We start from the raw sequence: 5,226 nt of genomic DNA, 5'->3' as shown, positions 1-5,226 counted from the left end.
AATAGACATTCGGACAGGTTACTTGCGGGCATCGCATCCTTAGTCGATCCTTGCCTTGGGAGAGGTGCTAGTGTCTAGCGGCACTAATGAGTTGTGATACAACGAAACAGGACTGTATGTCGATGACAACAAATGTATATATATATATATATATATATATATATATATATATATATATATATATATACCCTTAGTACGGCTGGTAAAATGATTCGAGAAGAGGAATGCATTGCAAAGATTAAAATCAAACTGATAATTTTACTAATATTACCGAAATCCATTTAAGAATACCCGATTGTAATTAATACATGCGGAATCTTTAGTCATGTATGCTGAATAATTTTTATGAAAATTTCTTAAACATATAAACGTTACATTTTCGTATGTCATTTACTTTTATATATATATATATATATATATATATATATACATAGTCTTAAAAGTTTTTTTACCTTTAAAACTATACAAAAATATTTTCATTTATTATCATTCGTTAAAAAACTATTTAGTCTGCAAGTAATTAAATTACCTGCAATCACTTCATCAACTTTCTCTCTCGAAATCACTATAGTACTAATGTCATTTAAGGGGGCATCGTTTGGTTACCATGAAACACTGTTTCGGAGATTTAAAAACAAATAGTATATTAAATGATGGCTCCCCCAGCAGTGTTGATATATATATATATATATATATATATATATATATATATATATATATATTTAAAATGATGGTTGTGTAGTTTCAACGAGAGAAAATATATATATATTTAAAAAAGTGTAGCCATCAACAATTGTGGGTTTTTAAGACTTTTATCATTTTTTACTTTTTAAATATTGTTATTACAACGCGTTTCAAGCTTTGATCAGCCCTATTCAGATATTTTTTTATAAAAGTTTTTTTAAGTGAAATATTGAAATGTTATTTTGGAGAACATTTTTATATCTGATAACGCTGAGTGTGTTTTTCAGAGAAATGTCTGTCTCAGACCTTCTGTCTCTAATAGTCAGCATGTTGTGGAGTCCAATCAGAGTTAACTTCATTTGATGGTGGTAGTGTGTGTGTGTGGGGGGGGCTTTGGGTCCTTTTGGAAAAACTTTTTATGGTGTTTTTTATGACTTTATTTTTATATATGCGTACACATACGCACACACACACACAAACACATACACATACCACACACATATATACATACACATATGTACATACATATACTCACACATACACATGCATGCGCCTGAAGGCACATATACACATACATACACATAAGAAAAAATATATATATTGGGTGAAGGTTTCTTTGTCTTTCACAATCCAACCACACATGCATACATGTATTTAGTCACCCAAATATAAGTGGACGCACACACACATACAGGATGGAATATAGGTAGCAGGTGATATAAACACATTCTCACACGTACATAATCACATGCACATGTACGTACGTGTATATATATATATATATACATATGTATATATATGTTGATACGTATATATATATATATATATATATATGTGTTGGTATACACACACACACACACACACACACACATATATATATATATATATATATATATATATATATATATATATATATATGTATACATTCCAATGCTTACCCCAAGCAGCTGAATGTAATCTTAAATTCATTGATCGAATCTTCTTGCTTTATTGCTTTGATGTTTCAACCGTTCTTTCCGGTTCCGGTTTTAGAGTTCAGCTCAGGATTTGCGGTTTCGCGCAAACGCTTGACACAGACAGCAACGAACAGTAAGACAATTGTTTAAAAGAAATAAATTTAAAAAAATCAATTTACGTGATTTAAAAGAAAATTATTTGCCCAATATACAGGGTGTCCGTAAAGTTACCATACAGTCTTACAAGTTACTATACGGACACCCTGTAATATATTAACAGTACAGTAAGATATTGTATTAAAATATTTATTTGTAATAAAATAAATAAAAAGAAATAACACCTTTATGTTTATAAAAATCTCAGAAAATACACGTGTTACATTCGAAAAGACTGTAACAATATAGACAAACAATTTCTATGACAAATATTCAAATTGGAGGCCTTCAGCTCCAATACATTCTCGACAACGTGACACCACACTCTGACAAACTTACAAAGTTAGCTTGCGTGGCATGCTTGATTAAATAAACCTGTAAAAAATAGATATTAACTATTAATACAAATATAATACAATAAAACAATAAGACTGTATAGTAACTTTACGGACACCCTATATATTTGTGCGTGATTAAAACGTATTTCTTCTTCTTCCAATTTATTAAAAGTCGTTTGTGTACATTATTAAAATGTTGTAAATAGAATAGTATTGTCTTAAGTTTTATTGGCCCTATTATTAAGATATATATATTATATATTTATTTGAGCCAACAAGTCATGGATGTTCTTTTTATTTTTAATTTTAAACAATATAAATATTAGTTTTATAATTTATACGGACTCACTTTTAAATATTAATTAATAATTTCCCGGTATTTTTAAGACTGTCAGCAAAAAAAAAACAAACAAAAAAAAAAACAAACAAACAAACAAAAAAAAACTCAGATGGACTGAATAATGCCCATTGCATTTTTTCCGTTTTTTCATGCTTTTCAACGGATTTCACATCTCCTTATAAAGGAGGCCTTTTTCGTTAAGATCAACGGTCTGTTGTTAATAGGTACTGTTCTTAGCTTTTTAAGCTTTTCTTGGCCTTTTGGCCAAGATCAGGGTGTGGTGTCTGTTCCGGGAGACACTGCAAGCAAAGACCATATGTGAGGGCAACACCACATATAAGACCTTGGTCAATGTTGGGGCACCCCTTCATACCAATTGTCACTATCCAGCTCCCATACTCTCAAGGGGGATAGTCCCCATTTCCCCTTTACTCCGCAAATTAAAAATCGGCCTTGTGCCTAATTTTCTTGGTGGGGGAGCAAATAAATACTCTTTTCTTTGCCTTTTGACCATGACTAAAGTGTAGTATCTGTTCCGGCAGATACTGCAAGCAAAGACCATATGTGGGGGCAATCTCACATATAAGACTTTGGTCAATATAGGGGCAACCCGTCATACCAATTGTTACTATCCAGCTCCCTTACTCCCCGGAGATTTTGTCCCCATTTTCCCTTCACTCCTCACATTAAAAATCGACTTTTTGCCTAATTTGCTCGGTGGGGAAGCAAATAAATACACCCACTTTTCTTGGCCTTTTTGCCAAGATCAAAGTATAGTATCTGTTCCGGCAGATACTGCAATCAAAGACCATATGTGGGGGCAACTCCATATATAAGACCTTGGTCAATGTAGGGGCAACCCTCCATACCAATTGTTACTATCCAGCTCCCCTACTCCCCGGAGAGTTGGTCTCCATTTCCCCTTCACTCCTCACATTAAAAATCGGCCTTGTGCCCAATTTGCCCTGTGGGGGAGCAAATATATACCAACCCCACATATAAGGCCTTGGTCAATGTAGGGACAACCCTTCATACCAATTGTCAACATCCAGCTTCGCTACTTCTCGGGGAGTTGGTCCCTATTTCCCCTTCACTCCTACATGAAAAATCGGCCTTGTGCCTAATTTGCTCGGTGGGGGAGCAAATAAATACTCTTTTCTTGGCCTTTTGACCATGTCTAAAGTGTAGTATCTGTTCCGGTAGATACTGCAAATAAATACTCTTTTCTTGGCCTTGTGGCCAAGATCAAAGTGTAGTATCTTTTCTCCCAGCTATATCATTTTTGATTTTTTTCAAAAGGTTCGCCACTGGACCCACCAGTTAAGTTTAAGGTTTTAACTTTGGTCACTTTTGTGACTTTACTGGCCTTTGTTAGTGGGACCGATCCCCTTTTTGGGGAGTCTAGACACTTTTCGCTCCCCCAGGACTGACGCCATTTTGTGGTAGTGTGGACCTGAAAACCGATCCCTTCTTTGAGAGTTTGCTGTTCTTGGGACCGACAACACTTATTTCTTTGGTTGACGCGACCTGGTTGGGTTAGCTTAGCAATTTTTCTTAAGGGTACTTCATTTCCTCCTCCCCTCTGAGGTTGAAATGGTCTACTCTCTCCCCTCTTAATTGCCTGTGCAACACTAAAGATGTGGAATCCGTCATGCTAGTCCGTGGTCACCGGAATGTGAAGACTGGAGACCAGTGGATTGAACAGACAGGGTTCTCATTTTCGCTTCCTTGGGGTTGTTTGCGGGCAGGGTTGCATGGGTAGGGTGGGTGTTTCGTTTCTGCTCCACTCTCTCTGCAGAGATGTCTATTCCCTCTTAATTGCGGCGCAGCACTCTGACACGCTAGCACCCACTGCGTCTTCCTTCGCTGCTCCCCCCCTTCTGGGGGGATCTGAGCTGACTAACCTGACATCCCCGTGAGGGGAGGTCAAACAAATTTTGCTTCTGACCTAACCTACTCCCCTCCACCCCCCATTGCCCTGCATTTTTCCCCCGCTACACTTGTGTCTGCCTCAGCGGCCGGTGCAGTTTTTTCCACAATGCCGGGCAAAAGGTGTATACAACCCCAGATGTGCCACATCGTCCCCTCGAGTACTCCCCATCGGAGGGAGCACCCACCAGACAAATCCAGCTACAGGGGGGCAACCAATCCAACCTCCGGCTCCCCACGAGGGCCACTTCCCGGACCGGGGCTGACGAGGGAACGAGGTGCGATCTGGGTGGGACACATCCTGCGACAATCCTTCCACCTTAATCCTCGATGGCACTTCCACCCAGGCTCCCCAACAGGACCATTCCCAGATGAAAGCTACCAGGCCTGCGACAGATTAGGGAACGAGGTACACTCAAGCGGTCCACAACTAATGGCACCCTCTGAACCTCAATCCTCGTCTGCCGATAGCAACTAAGTCACCCCAGCTTCCCAAGAGAGCAACCCCAAGAAGAAAAAGAGGAAGAAGAACAGCAAAAGCAGTTTAAAAACCACAACCAGTGGCAATCCCGGCTCCGCAGATGCTAGTCACCTCAAGCAACCCACCAACTCCCCCCGGAGATGATCTCCCATCTGCAGAGGAGGAGAACCAGCAAGCTAATACAAGAAACGTTAACTTCCCTTAACATTCTCGGAGGGGAAATGAACGACGCGCACCCAAAGACAACACTCCAGAAGGAAAGCAGAACTGGAAGGAGCGGTGCCTCATCACCAATCGGAGGAGCTCCACCTCCAGGAAATGAAACATCCAAGGAGAAAACTT

The 5,226-nt window shown here is 38.8% G+C and overlaps 1 pseudogene; it reads left to right on the top strand.

The window, feature by feature from the left end:
* Window positions 1-3,693: 3,693 nt before the first annotated feature.
* LOC145241864 (U2 spliceosomal RNA) lies at window positions 3,694-3,908 on the top strand (annotated as a pseudogene).
* The last annotated feature ends 1,318 nt before the right edge of the window (window positions 3,909-5,226 follow it).

The sequence above is a fragment of the Euprymna scolopes genome, chromosome 20 (assembly GCF_053919585.1).
Source record: "Euprymna scolopes isolate OS-2025 chromosome 20, ASM5391958v1, whole genome shotgun sequence".
NCBI classification, from domain to species: domain Eukaryota; kingdom Metazoa; phylum Mollusca; class Cephalopoda; order Sepiida; family Sepiolidae; genus Euprymna; species Euprymna scolopes.
Note: the sequence above shows the minus strand (reverse complement) of the source record. Positions and strands in the feature narration are given on the sequence as shown.